This window comes from Haliotis asinina, chromosome 3 (assembly GCF_037392515.1).
Source record: "Haliotis asinina isolate JCU_RB_2024 chromosome 3, JCU_Hal_asi_v2, whole genome shotgun sequence".
NCBI classification, from domain to species: domain Eukaryota; kingdom Metazoa; phylum Mollusca; class Gastropoda; order Lepetellida; family Haliotidae; genus Haliotis; species Haliotis asinina.
In genome coordinates, this window is record NC_090282.1 from 65,395,758 (window position 1) to 65,410,927 (window position 15,170).

Sequence of the window (15,170 nt, forward strand, 5' to 3'; positions counted from 1 at the left end):
TCAATATCCTGATTCAGCATCTCTCAAATAATTATAATGTTTCATTCATTTTTTATATGTAAAGGAATCCAAACTTACTGTCTACACTTACAGTATGCCAGCTCCCAGGTCATTTCAACATATTATCTGAATACTTGGTACAAACACTTATGGGTAAAAATTATCTTGATGATGGTCGATATTTGTGATGGCTGGGGTAGCATAGTAGTTAAAGTGTTTGCTCATCAAGCAAGGGACTTGTGTTCAATTCCCCACGTGGGTACAATGTGTGAAGCCCATTTCAGGTGTTCCTCATGATATCTGGAAGCATTGTAAACCTTTACTCTCAATCACTCTCACTCACTCACTCACTCACTCACTCACTCACTCACAAACTTCAGGCTTTTCTCCCACAATAGCACTGGAACACTACAACTGGAACAGTGTGAAAGCAATATTAAAACAGCTATTGATGTGGTGAGTGAGTTGTCCAGTTTTTCTTTAAACTTGCATCCTACACAATGCCATATAGCTGTTACATTACTCAAACCAGACGCACCTACCAGCCACAGACAATTTCGACAAGAATAGGAGGATGTCACTTCACATTGATCCTTTGTCACCAACAGTTTCTGGTGTGTTTCTCATTTCTTGGGCTGTTATTCATCATAAAGCCAAGAGAAGTTCCTTATCAAGTCTATCAGTCCTCGATACGTCATGTGTGAATCTTGTATTTTGATTTTTTAAATGTTTTCAGGATCATATATTATGGGTAAAAATTGTATGATGTAATTATTGATGTAGCAAGGATGTGAGAAGCCCATTTCTGGTGTTCCCTGCCATGATGTTGCTGAAATATTGCTGAAAGCAGTGTAAAATTGAACTCACTCACTCTACATGTAGTAAGGACAATTTGAAATTGTTTTACTTCCCAAATGATTGAACAAAATGTTAATTATTCGTGTATATGCTGGCTCAATGCTGAACTGTCAAGGTGCTGGTTGAAAGAGATTGTACAGTGTATCTAGTCATTGTTTAACATTAGCTCAATCAAAATCCATTGTCTTTGATTCCTGGTTAATGATGATGTAATATTTTCTTGTAACCATTGTGATGTGGAGTGTCTTGTCTTCCATTGTTATTGCCAATCAAGCAGTATTCATTGATCTGAACTGATATCAGCATGGCACCTCGGTCATGATTATCTTTAGGATGCTTGTTCTAAGAGCTGACTTGAACAGGAACAGGAACATTCAAACTGTTTGATGGTTCTGACTGCAAGTGCATGGTCTTCATATCAGAGATGCCAGCCTTGAATCTAATGAAGGTGGGGTTGTGTGGCACGTCGGATCCGCCATTTTGTTTCACTTACAATCAAGACCCCAAAAATGACATGCTAATCTGTCGAATGCTTTTACCAATGTCAGTTCAAATAAATCCCCAGAGTCTTACGAAATTGTATACTGTTTGAAAAAGAAAAACACTTTTCAAAATTATTTTCATGACAAATCTAGAATGCGCATTTTGTATATCAAAATTGGAATAATTACACCAAATGCATAGTGGTTGGCATCTCATGCTCATGCAATCAGTCACAGCCTGGTTCAGACGTGGTTATAACAGGGCACTATTATCTAGCGGAAATATTGCTGACTGTGGTCATACAATAACATACATGCACTTACCCACTTCATCAAAAGTGTGTGTGTGTGTGAACACTAAGGGATTATTGCAGAGAGGACGAAAGGAGGAGTCTGGCTGAAGGAATAAGTTAATGTTTATTTTCATTATGTCTAGTTTCATTAACTGTTTAGGATATTTGGGGGTACCATTGCTTTTCCTGACAAGCTTGAATTAAAATTATCCTTCATTTACAGATCTCCATGATGCAGTCTGTGATCCATGTCCTTGATGAAGACTGTCTGTGCAGCAAGGTGATGGAACTGTTGAGCAAGATACACTGTGAACAGATTTTTATAATAGGGCAAAGTTTCAGAGCAGAACTCAAAAACCGTTCAATATTTTTCTGCAAAACTTGGTAGACATATTAGTCAGAACCTAAAGTAGTGCCTATTGCTATTTACAGGTTTTTGTGATTTATCATTTTTCAGTTTCCATGGAAACATTTCGGACTTGGATGGAGGGATGGGCGTCATTTCCGGAGCACAACTTGAAAGCATTTCATATCTTTCAACAGATGTTGGCAGGTGTATGAGATAGTGCAGATCTTGAAGAACGATTCAATCTTAGTCTAAATTTTCAATATTTTCCTGCAAAACTTGGTAGATATATGTGGCGGACCCCAAAGCACTAATTCAGCCCTTTGGTATTATGATTCATCTGTCACATTTCTGTGACAAACTTTTTGATTTTTTGTCATCTTACCCCTCTAACATGAACCCTAGGAAGCTGAAGGTTTACAATGATCCAGTCAGCGGTGGCATTAATAGGTGAAACAGTGAATGTTTTTAAACTTGTATCACCTGTATTTTAGTTCAGTTTAGTTGTCCTGTATGTGAGCTACAGAGCTATGGATTAATTGTCATGTTTGAACAAGGTCTGTTAAAGAACATCTCAGAACCCCATTGTGGCATGACTGTAGTATTTGATGGCGTTATACTGCCTGGATAGGAGTTACATTGCCCAGATAGGTGTTATGCTGCCTGGGTTGGTGTTGCATTGCCTATATAGACATCATGCTAATTTGGTAGGTATTATTCTACCAAGAATGGCATTATACTGCCTGGATAGGTGTTATGCTGCCCGGGATGGTGTTATACTGCCTGTATAGACATTATGCTGATTGGGTAGGTGTTATACTACCAAGAATGGCATTATACTGCTCCAGTTGGTCTTATACTACCTTGATAGTCATTATACTGACTGGGTAGATGTTATACTGCCTGGATAGGTGATTTGCTCCCTATATACGTGTTATGCTACCTGGACAGGTGTCAAACTACCTTGATAGACATTATACTACTCGGATAGGTGTCATAGTGCCTGGTAAAGGCACCAAATAAAGTTTCAGAGAACAACTCAAAAACCGTTCGATATTTTTCTGCAAAACTTGGTAGACATATTAGTCAGAACCTAAAGTGGTGCCTTTTACTATTTACAGGTTTTTGTGATCATTTTTCAGTTTCCATGGAAACGTTTCGGACTTAATCTCAAAATGGAGGGATGGGCGTCATTTCCGGAGCACAACTTGAAAAGTATTTCATATCTTTTAACAGATGTTGGCAGATGTATGGCAGATCTTGAAGAACGATTCAATCTTAGTCTAAAAAAACTTTAAGTAACTGTCAGATGATTTGTCCTTTCAAATATTTGGGGGCCGGGGGAATATGTCATCTTCTGATGACTATTGTTATTTTCTCGGTTGCCATGCAAACGTTTCGGACATTGTCTCAAAAGTGAGAGGTGTATTTCGTTTCCGGAGCAGAACTCAAAAACTGTACAATATTTTCCTGCAAAACTTGGTAGTTATATGTGGCGGACCCCAAAGTGGTGCCTTTTGCTATTTACAGATTTTTGTGATTTATCATTTTCCCGGTTACCATTTAAATATTTTGGACTTAGTCTCAAAATGGAGGAGCAAAAGGCACCACTTCAACATCTATCTCATATAACTGCCAAGATCTGCTGAAAGATGTCAAATGTTTTTCGAGTTGTGCTCTGGAAATGAAGCGAGTGTTAAGAAGGTACTTGGAGGAACGGTCTCTTTTTATGTTTCTTATGTACTTCCAGCAGTCATTTGTCAGTGATCTGTGGATGAAATAGTGATTTTAACATAGAATTGACAGTTTATTTCTTATAAAACTTATCTGATCCTAGTAAATTGCATCTGTATTTTTACACCTTAGTGCTGGAGATTAAATTTCAGTTACGATTGTTGCACAAACCCAAGTTTATTAAGTTGGAAGCTTTTGTGAGAAACTTTTCTAAGATATTTCAAATACTTTACCAATAACATTGTTCATATGACCTTATTGTACAAGGCTATTAACCTACTTGTTAATAAGAGATATTAACCTACTTGCACCATGTGCAACCTACTATAAAAAGGTGGTTGCACCAAATAAATTCCAGCTGTTTTTATTGCAATGTGTAGTTGCAATTATTTAGACATTTTATTCAGAAATTTACTCAGTCAAAAATTGACTTGCACCTGGTACAGACTAATAACTAGATTGCACTTTGTAATATTTTGTTGCACCAGTGCAAGTTAAAGAGCACTAATTCAGCCCTTTGGTATTATGATTCATCTGTCACATTTCTATGACAAACCTTTTGATTTTTGTCATCTTACCCCTCTAACATGAACCCTAGGAAGCTGAAGGTTTACAATGATCCCATCAGTGGTGGCACTAATAGGTGAAACAGTGAATGTTTTTAAACTTGTATCACCTGTAATTTAGTTCAGTTTAGTTGTCCTGTATATGAGCTACAGAGCTATGGATTAATTTTCATGTTTGAACAAGGTCTGTTAAAGAACATCTCAGAACCCCATTGTGGCATGACTTCAGTATTTGATGGCATTATACTGCCTGAATAGGCGTTATATTGCCCAGATAGGTGTTATGCTGCCTGGGTTGGTGGTGTACTGCCTATATAGACATTATGCTGATTGGGTAGGTGTTATATTGCCAAGAATGGCATTATACTGCCCGGATAGGCTTTATGCTACCCAAGGTCGTGTTATACTGCCTAGATAGGCATTATACCGACTGGGTAGTTTTGCTGTCTGGGTATGTGTTATGCTGCCTGGACAGGTGTCAAACTACCCGGATAGGCATTATACTACTCGGATAGGTGTCATAGTGCCTGGTAAAGGCACCAAGTAGTGCACATCAGCAATGTCCCATCCAGAAGCTGTTGTGGCTGGAATGGGCACTGTACATAGACTAGTTGTCATCTCATGCATGTCCTGCAAACAATGCTCTCAACACATCTGTCATTTGGAATAAACAAGTGTTTTATAGACATCCTGTACCGTGTTGTTTGTTGTGCAGCAGAGATTAGGGAGTTAGGTTTAATTCCACTGTAGTTTGAGCTTTAACATCAAGGCTTGCAGTTAAGTATGGGAGGAAAGGTTACTAGAGACGACCCATTGCGCTGACTGCTGTTGAGGCATTGGATCCTGATGTGTCTGCAGAACATGGTGACTCACATACGTATGATGTCACCTACAAACTCGACCCGTGAAGGTACCGGGGTAGAATAGGCCTTCAGCAACCCATGCTTGCCATAAAAGGCGACTATGATTGTCGTAAGAGGCGACTAACAGGATCGGGTGGTCAGGCTTGCTGACTTGGTTGACACATGTCATCGGTTCCCAATTATGCATATTGATGCTCATGCTCAATTATTTACAGACTGAATATTGCTGAGCGTGGCGTAAAACTAAACTCACTCATTCACTCACAAACTCATACCCTGACTCACTCCTGTGCCCTGTGGTGGTTAAAGTGTTGCTCATCACACTGAAGAAATGGGGTTCCCGCATGGGTGCAAGCATCCTCGATATCTCCAGGGTATACGTTCCGATAACTCTCCACTATAAACTGGACTCATCTACGGCTCTGCTAGATAAATTTATTACCTCCCTTGACTGTCTTCTGATCCAGTCAGGTGTCTATGCTGGGAAGTTGAGCGAACCAATCACAACTCACTTTTGTTCTTTGAATTATCTAACGGATTATACTTGGCAACAGAAACAATGCAGAGGTTCTCTGGTAGAGGTAGAAGGCGTTCTTGCATATGTTGTTTTAAAGTTTCAGACCTGTCAATTTGTTTGTATGATTTCCCTAAAATCTGGGACGCTCTGCGAGCAAACCTTCGCAGTTGTGACCGCTACCTTTGTTGACACAGGCAAGCTCGGTTATAACGGCGACCTAGCTGACTGGCTACTGTGAGAAGGCAGAGCCAGCAAAGGGAGGTAATAAATTTATCAGGCAGAGCCGTAGATACGTCCAGGGTATAGTGGAGACTTATCGGAACGAATACCCTGGAAATATCGAGGATGGGGTGCAAGGTGTGAATCGTATTTCTAGTGTCACGAGCCATGATAATGCTGCAATAGCAGGAAACACACCTCTGAGGTTTCGTTAGGCAATGTAAAATCAGAGGATGGAGGATTTCTGCCAAAACTGAGGAGGAGTGTTTTCTCTGACATACAGATCATTAAAGGAAGCTACATAACAATAACTGAAGTGCAAGTAAAATCAATTATTGAAAGTAACTATACTTAGTCAAAAAAAGAAACTTCCCAAAATGTAATTTTAAAAAATAATGAATATTTGTTTCTCTGATGATACATCTATGTATCTGAAATGGGATCCTTATCTTTTGACTCTAGAAAAACGCTAGCAAAACCCATTTAAACCCATCCATTCGTCATGGAAATGACGTTAGTGCCAAATTAGGTTTTGCACGTGCAGTCGATCACATGATCTTTGCATCAAAGTTTTCTTCATTTGCACGTGTTTGCACTGGGCTCAGGAACTGAAAATACACTTTTAAACCACAGTTCTAATGGTACTGTGACTGGCACGATTGTCAAATGTGCAATGTGACCGTGCCATTGGCATGTTGCAAGCGGGAAGATCAGCCATTGATGTTGCAAGAGCAATGGTATGCAGCCGTCGTACTATGTATGACTTGCAAGGTCATCTACAACAAACTGGCACTGCTTCTGAACGCCCAAGGTCGGGTTGTCCACGTGTGACGTCACGAGCAGAAAATTGTCAAATCATCCTACGTCACCTACGTGACAGATTTCTGACGTCTACATGAACCAGGGCTGAGATGTTTAGAGGTCGACTGTCCTCACATACCATTCGAAATCGGTTGCAGGTTGCAGCTCTCACCTGTGGCAGTACTATCGTGCAACTCTAGTACCTGGATGTACTGATCTTGGGCTGTAGTGGTAACTCAGGTCTGTCTGTATGGGGACAGTCTTTTTATACCTGATTGGGTGCAATGAGGTGCAAGCCATGATATCTTGCTCAGACTAACATTCAGATGCCTGGCAACAGAAGATTGGTAATCTCCAGCATGCATTCTTTCAATGGTGATGTCCCCTGTCACAGAGTCAAGATGTGACAGGGCGGTGGGGTAGCCTAGTGGTTAAAGCGTTCGCTTGTCTCGCCGAAGACCCGGGTTCAATTTCCCACACAGGTACATTGTGTGAGGCCCATTTTCTGTTGTCCCCCGACGTGATATCACTGGAATATTGCTAAAAGTGGCATAAAACCAAACTCACTCACTCACTCAAGACGTGATTTGACCTTGAAAGTCATTCAAAATGAATGCCAATTTCTGAAAGTAATGTGGATTTTTATTGCCAAACAGTCAATGTTCTTTGATGCACAATTTCAACTGGAAGGTGATTTCTGTTGCATTCTGGAGATGTCCTTCTAATCCTTGTAAGAAATCTCATCAAAATCAACTTTACGGGTAAAATTGATTTTTTTACTTGTGCAGTTGTGAAAAATCATGTTATGAATGCTTTTGTTACATAATTTGATGATTGTTTGAAAACAATAGGTAATTTTAAAAAATACAAATTTTTATTTGAATCGATTGTCTATGCGTTTCTTTTATGGGATAGTATATAAGCGGTGTAAAGCTAAAGACTTACTCATTAAACAGAGGTCATAACTTTTTAGTAACTTACTTTAGTTTTATGCAGCTATTTGAGCTATATGCTAGCAGTCTGTACATAATCAAGTCTGAACCAGACAATCCAATCATCAACCGCATGAGCATGGATCTATGGATCCACCCCCTACCCCAATCCTACCTCCTCATCTCCATCCTGCTATCTACCTCTTGAGACGAGCATAGGTTGCTTAAGATCACTTCAAAGCAGGATTTATGTGGGTCACATTACTCTTGACACCAACTAGACAACTGTGTGGCAGAGCTTCAATATTAGGCTATGAAAACAAAATGTCAGTGTGTTTCAGTCTACACTCGGCAGTAGGTTCTTGTAAACCCTAGGGCGATGAGGTCTGTGTGGAATATTGAAAAAAAACCCAGCCTAACACCACTCACTCAGAGGCTTTTGAACAGTTTATTGTTTTTAACAAAAGAATGTTAGAGATAATTGAATATAATCATGGAATATAATTATTTTATCATCCAAAAGGGTGTTCCACAGGAGGTATCGCTTGTGCGAGATCTCTTGGGAGATAGATCTATCATTTGGTCGTAGATTTTGTGCAATGCCTTGACAATGCTACGACGTCAAGAACTTGATGACGTCACAATGATATGATATCGCTGCACTGCACGTCTAATGGTAGTGCTGTGTTTAGAGATGTACATTTTTTCTTTTAAAAGCTAATGAAGAATGATTTGGATAGTAAATAGAATCTCACCTTTGTGTCTACTGACATCAATTATGTCAACACTCGTTGATAAAGTTAAATATATTCTCTACAAGCCTGGATATTTGTAGCTTTATCTTCTCGTGTTGATATATTTGATATCAGTAGACACTTGGGTGAGATTCTTTATCTACCACAAATAATTGCAGAAATTATGTGTATGTTGAAACAAGCAGACTTCTTTAGTTTGTTTGCTGTTTAATGCTGCCCTTATCTTCACAAACAAATCCCGAAAGTATTTTCTGTATCCTCGGAAACTAATGAAAAGAAAGCGAATATGGTTTTACCCAGCTTTGAGGCTTTCGCGACCCGCGAAGGTACCGGGGTAGAATAGGCCTTCAACAACCCATGCTTGCCATAAAGGGCGACTATGCTTGTCGTAAGAGGCAACTAACGAGATCGGGTGGTCAGGCTCGCTGACTTGGTTGACACCGGTTGTCATCGGTTCCCAGTTGTACAAATCGATCCATCCGCTGCCATATAGCTGGAATATTGCTGAGTGCGGCATAAAACTCAACTCACTCACTGAGGTTTTCGCAGCAACCATAAGTCTAGTCTAACCCACCACCACTGACTACTGGTGGCCAGGCTAGCTGACATAGCAGACGTCATTGTAGCCCAGTTGCATAGATCGATGCTCATGCTGTTGATCACTGGACTGTCTGGTCCAGACAGTATACTTTTTGAGTCTGGCATGTCCAAGAAAGTAATGAACTTTACCTGTTTGAGGTCGATGTAGATGACTCAATTTAGACCTGTAGTCGACTTGGGGAATGCTGGCAGCGACAGATCCCCCGAGAAAACATTGAATCTAAATTAGCGCTCTGCCATTTGGTGTCCACCATGGCACTCGGTGGGTGAACGGTGACATTGCTGCAAGACTTCTTTGTCCGATCTTGGTAGGATTTGTAAACATCCTCATGATTATAGTAAGACTCGGGTCCAAACTCACTACAAGTGTACAAAGCACTGACTGGTGTGTTGAGAGCGACACTGATGGTTACTAGGGTATTTACAAACCCCCATGCATGTGAGGAACACCACCAAAACCATCAGCGATGTCGCCATTTCTAAACATCTTTTCACTTCGCTTCCGGTCATGATTTTGACATTTGGTTAAGTCAGTGTCGATGAATATTTCAGTAGATTCCACTCCCGTCTTCTATATTGATCTTTTCGTAAACACCTGTTAATAAATATTTCTTCAATCGATTTGCATACGTCGAGATTCTTCTCTCACACGCCGAGTCTGTTCTCTGCACCTACTCTGGGGGACATGGAAACGTTCTGGCTAGTTTATTTACCGCTAGGTGCAAATGGACTTCATATCGGCAGATGATATGATAAGGACACACCCAAAATGGACGGCAAAGAACTTATATTTCATAACCTATACAGACCTTCCACTCCCAAGAGAGAGAAAAAGTTGAGAGGTCCAAGGACCGATGGCCCCTGCAGAATCCTGGGCGGATGTTAAAGGGTGCTTCGAGCCTCTGAAGTCAACGTATAATTATTGCAAATTCCCATCTCAGAAAGGTCACTGGAAACATTATGGCAGGGACCATATACGTCTCTGATTGTATTCAGACCTATTTGTGTGATTTTAAGCTGTTTGATTTTATTGTTCATATGAACCCAGTTTATCGTGAGATATATCTGTTCTGCCATGAGAATGCGATATGAGTAATAAAAGCCTGAGTCTCAAGCCAACAGCGTGTGAGTTGGCAGATATGTATATGCGTGCAAAAAAAAAAAGAAGACGTCAAAACGTTGCTCTTTTTGCAATCATTAGAGAGGGAATGTAATATTTTCCAGCTTTATGTCGGCGGTCTGTAAATAATCGAGTCTCGGGATGAGTAAGTGAGTGAGTGAGTGAGTGAGGATGTGAATTTAGGTTCACCGCGCGTTCAGCAATATTAATGCGATATCGCGGCCGGTGACACCAGAAATGGGCTTGGCGCGTTGTACCCACGCGGGAAATCGAACCTGGGCCTTCGGTCTGAAGAGCGAACGCTTTGTCTACTAGGCTTCACCACTCCACCTCCCTTCAAGTGATACCTTTACTGAGACAATTAACTAAAGGACCGTTCATAATCTATGACTCTAAAGTGGTGATGATGTTGATGGGGAGGCACGTACAATGTAAATGACCACCACCTCCCAACCAAACCCCCCATCAACGTATACTTTGTTAGCATATTTCAATAAACAAGTTGCGTGCCGCTTCATCAGTTGCTTGTTTTCGTATTTTTTTTTGTTTTTTATTTTGCTTTTTTTTTTAAATTGTGGCTTCTTGGATCGTCCTCAGATGCTGACTTACATACTTACATTTTGGGAGAGACCTACCTGATATGACTAGGAGTCCTGATTAAATAATCTGAGAACTGATTTCATGTTTGGATTTTTGTGCATGGAACAAGGTGTTCTTTCAGTCCGCGTCTGAATGGCCAAATAGTATAACCCATACTGAGTAAAACCCTACTCACTCATATTTGCGAAATAGCAGCCTCAACAGCTCTATTTACTCAAGTTTTATTATCCCCTTTAGTCTGGCTAAAGGTGATCACCAAGACTGCATGGAGACTGTGGCCCCGATTCACACAAGGCACTAATTACAACGTCTAGACGTATAAGGAAAATGGCCGGTGACGGCTATAAAGACTCGTCTTCAAATATTTCACTTATTAAATAGTGCACTGATATTAATACACGACATTCATTATATCAATAACTTGAGTTGATTGCTGCGTGGGGGTGATTGAGACCGACAGTCTCCACTATCCAATGATAATCTATTGGATGTAAAGGTGAAGTGAGTGAATGAATATTGTTAAACACTGCATCAGCAATTTTGCAGGTATTCCAAGCAATGTAACAGTAACAGTGTGATTTTAATTTTAGGCAGATATCAGTAATATTCCAGCTATATGGCAGTAGTCTGTAAATGACTGAGTCTGGACCAGACAATCCAGTGATCAACAGCATGAGCATGGATCTATGCAATTGGGCTACAATGACATGTCAGCTAAGTTAGCCAGCCTGACCACCAGTAGTCAGGGGTGGTGGGTTAGACTAGAGTTATGGTTCCCTCAAAGCCTGAAAGCCTCAAAGCTGGGTAAAACCATATTCGCTTTCTTTTCATTAGTTTCCAAGGATACAGAAAATACTTTCGGGATTTGCTTGTGAAGATAAGGGCAGCATTAAACAGCAAACAAACTGAAGAAGTCTGCTTGTTTCAACATACACATAATTTCTGCAATTATTTGTGGTAGATAAAGAATCTCACCCAAGTGTCTACTGATATCAAATATATCAGCATGAGAGGATAAAATTACAAATATCCAGGCTTGTAGAGAATATTTTTAACTTTATCAACGAGTGTTGACATAATTGATGTCAGTAGACACAAAGGTGAGATTCTATTTACTATCCAAATCATTCTTCATTAGTTTTCAGTGAAAAATGTACATCTCTTAACCATTAGACGAGCAGTGCAGCAATGTCATATCATTAAAAGTTAATGACGTCATGGCATTGTCAGGGAATTGTGCAAAATCTACTGCTAAAACGGTATATCCTAGGAGATATCGTTTGATCTCACACAAGCGATATCTCATTTGGAACACACTTTTGGATGATAAAACTAAACTAAGTCACTAAAAAGCTATGACCGCTGCTTAGCGAGTTTAGTTTTCCACCTCTTATATACTATTCCGTGAAAGAAACACATACCCAATGTGTATTTTTAACGTTACCTATTGTTTTAAAACAATCGTCAAAATATGTTACAAAAGTGTTCATAACATGAATTTACACAAGTTAAAAATCAATTTTACCCAAAAATGTTGATTTTGATGAGATATTTTTACAAGGATTAGAACGACATCTCCAAAATGCAACAGAAATCACCTTCCAGTTAAAATTGTGCATGAAAGAGCATTGACTGTTTGGCAATAAAAATCCACATTACTTTCAGAAATTGGCATTCGTTTTGAAGGGGTTCAAGGTCCAATCACTATCTCACGTCTTGAATCTCTGACACAGAACATCACCATTGAAAGAATGCATGCTGGAGATTACCAATCTTCTGTTGCCAGGCATCTGAATGTTAGTCTGAGCAAAATATGGCTTGTAGCTCATTGCACCCAATCAGGTATAAAAAAAAGACTGTATATAAACCTGAACTGTAGCTATACATTAAGTCATCTCATGTTTTCCTAGTGTTTGGAATCTATTGAAAAATATCGTTTAAGATTAAGTGCAAATGTTTTTATAAGCAAGTTTGTAACCGCAACTCTCCGATTTGTAGGCAGACGCTCTACCCACAGCCATGAAGGAAGTGGGGTTGAATTATCTGTGTATAGTAACTTTCAATAAATTGATTTTTCTTGCACTTCAGTTATTGTTATGTAGCTTCCTTAAATGATAATCTGCATTTAATTATCCATCAATGACGGTATATATGTCAGAGAAAACACTTCTCAGTTTTGGTAGACAATGTGTAACCATCCGAGTCGGAAATCCTTCCCCCCCCTTGGTTTTACATTGTCCACCTTGGACTTGTGTTTTCTGCTGCACTTAGCATTATTGCAGCAATACCATGGCTTGTGACACCAGAAATGCGATTCACACATTGCACCCCTGCGGGGAACCCATTTCTTCAGTGTGATGAGCAACACTTTAACCACCACAGGGCACTGGAGTGAGTCAGGGTATGAGTTTGTAGCTGAGTGAGCGAGTTTAGTTTTATGCCGCACTCAGCAATATTCCAGCCATATGGCAGCGGTCTGTAAACAATCCAGTCTGGACCAGACAATACAGTGATCTACAGCATGAGCATCGATCTGCACAACTGGGAACCGATGACATGTGTCAAGCAAGTCAGCAAGCCTGACCACCCGATCCTATTAGTCGCCTCTTACAGTAAGCATAGTTGCCTTTTATGGCAAGCATGGGTTGCTGAAGGCCTATTCTACCCCGGTACCTTCACGGGTCGAGTTTGTAGGTGACATCATACGTATGTGAGTCACCATGTTCTGCAGACACATCAGGATCCAATGCCTCAACAGCAGTCAGCGCAATGGGTCGTCTATAGTAACCTTTCCTCCCATACTTAACTGCAAGCCTTGATGTTAAAGCTCAAACTAAAGTGGAATTAAACCTAACTCCCTAATCTCTGCTGCACAACAAACAACACGGTACAGGATGTCTATAAAACACTTGTTTATTCCAAATGACAGATGTGTTGAGAGCATTGTTTGCAGGACATGCATGAGATGACAACTAGTCTATGTACAGTGCCCATTCCAGCCACAACAGCTTCTGGATGGGACATTGCTGATGTGCACTACTTGGTGCCTTTACCAGGCACTATGACACCTATCCGAGTAGTATAATGCCTATCCGGGTAGTTTGATACCTGTCCAGGCAGCATAACACATACCCAGACAGCAAAACTACCAAGTCGGTATAATGCCTATCTAGGCAGTATAACACGACCTTGGGTAGCATAAAGCCTATCCGGGCAGTATAATGCCATTCTTGGCAATATAACACCTACCCAATCAGCATAATGTCTATATAGGCAGTATAACACCAACCCTGGCAGCATAACACCTATCTGGGCAATATAACGCCTATTCAGGCAGTATAATGCCATCAAATACTGAAGTCATGCCACAATGGGGTTCTGAGATGTTCTTTAACAGACCTTGTTCAAACATGAAAATTAATTCAAAGCTCTGTAGCTCATATACAGGACAACTAAACTGAACTAAAATACAGGTGATACAAGTTTAAAAACATTCACTGTTTCACCTATTAGTGCCACCACTGATGGGATCATTGTAAACCTTCAGCATCCCAGGGTTTATGTCAGAGGTGTGAGATGACAAAAATCAAAAAGTTTAAAGAAACATGACAGATGAATCATAATACCAAAGGGCTGATTTAGTGGTCTTTAACTTGCACTGGTGCAACAAAATATTACAAAGTGCAATTTAGTTATTAGTCTGTACCAGGTGCAAGCCAATTTTTGACTGAGTAAATTTCTGAATAAAATGTCTCAATACTTGCAACTACACACTGCAATAAAAACAGTGCAGCTGGAATTTATTTAGTGCAACTAGCTTTTTATAATAGGTTGCACATGGTGCAAGTAGGTTAATATCTCTCAAATCGAGCCCTGTACAATAAGGTCATATGAACAATGTTATTGGTAAAGTATTTGAAATGTGTTACAAACGTTTCTCACAAAACCTTACAACTTAAACTAGGGTTTGTGGAACAATGGTCAATGAAGTTTAATCTTAAGGTGTAAAAATACAGATGCAATTTACTAGGATCAGATAAGTTTTATAAGAAATAAACTGTCAATTCTATGTTAAAATCACTATTTCATCCACAGATCACTGACAAATGACTGCTAGAAGTACATAAGAAACATAAAAAGAGACCGTTCCTCCAAGTACCTTCTTAACACTCGTCCATTAACATTTTTCCAATAGGGTCAAGGTTTGTAAGTGACCATTTTGTTCAACTCAAATGTCAAGCTTTTAAGTTGAGGAAAACTGTGTGCATTCTCTTTACCTTTAAGGTTTGCTGTTAACCTCACACTTGAAAGCAGAGTACACCTAAGGACACAATCTCTTCTAAAAAATGATGTTTTATCCAGGAATGTCATATGATTCAATTTCATTCCTGCCAACACCCATTTGTGTAGTTGTATTAAAAGTGTCATTCACAAAAGGTAATTCAGAATTATAACCTTTTTTTGATATATATGTATTAAAAACA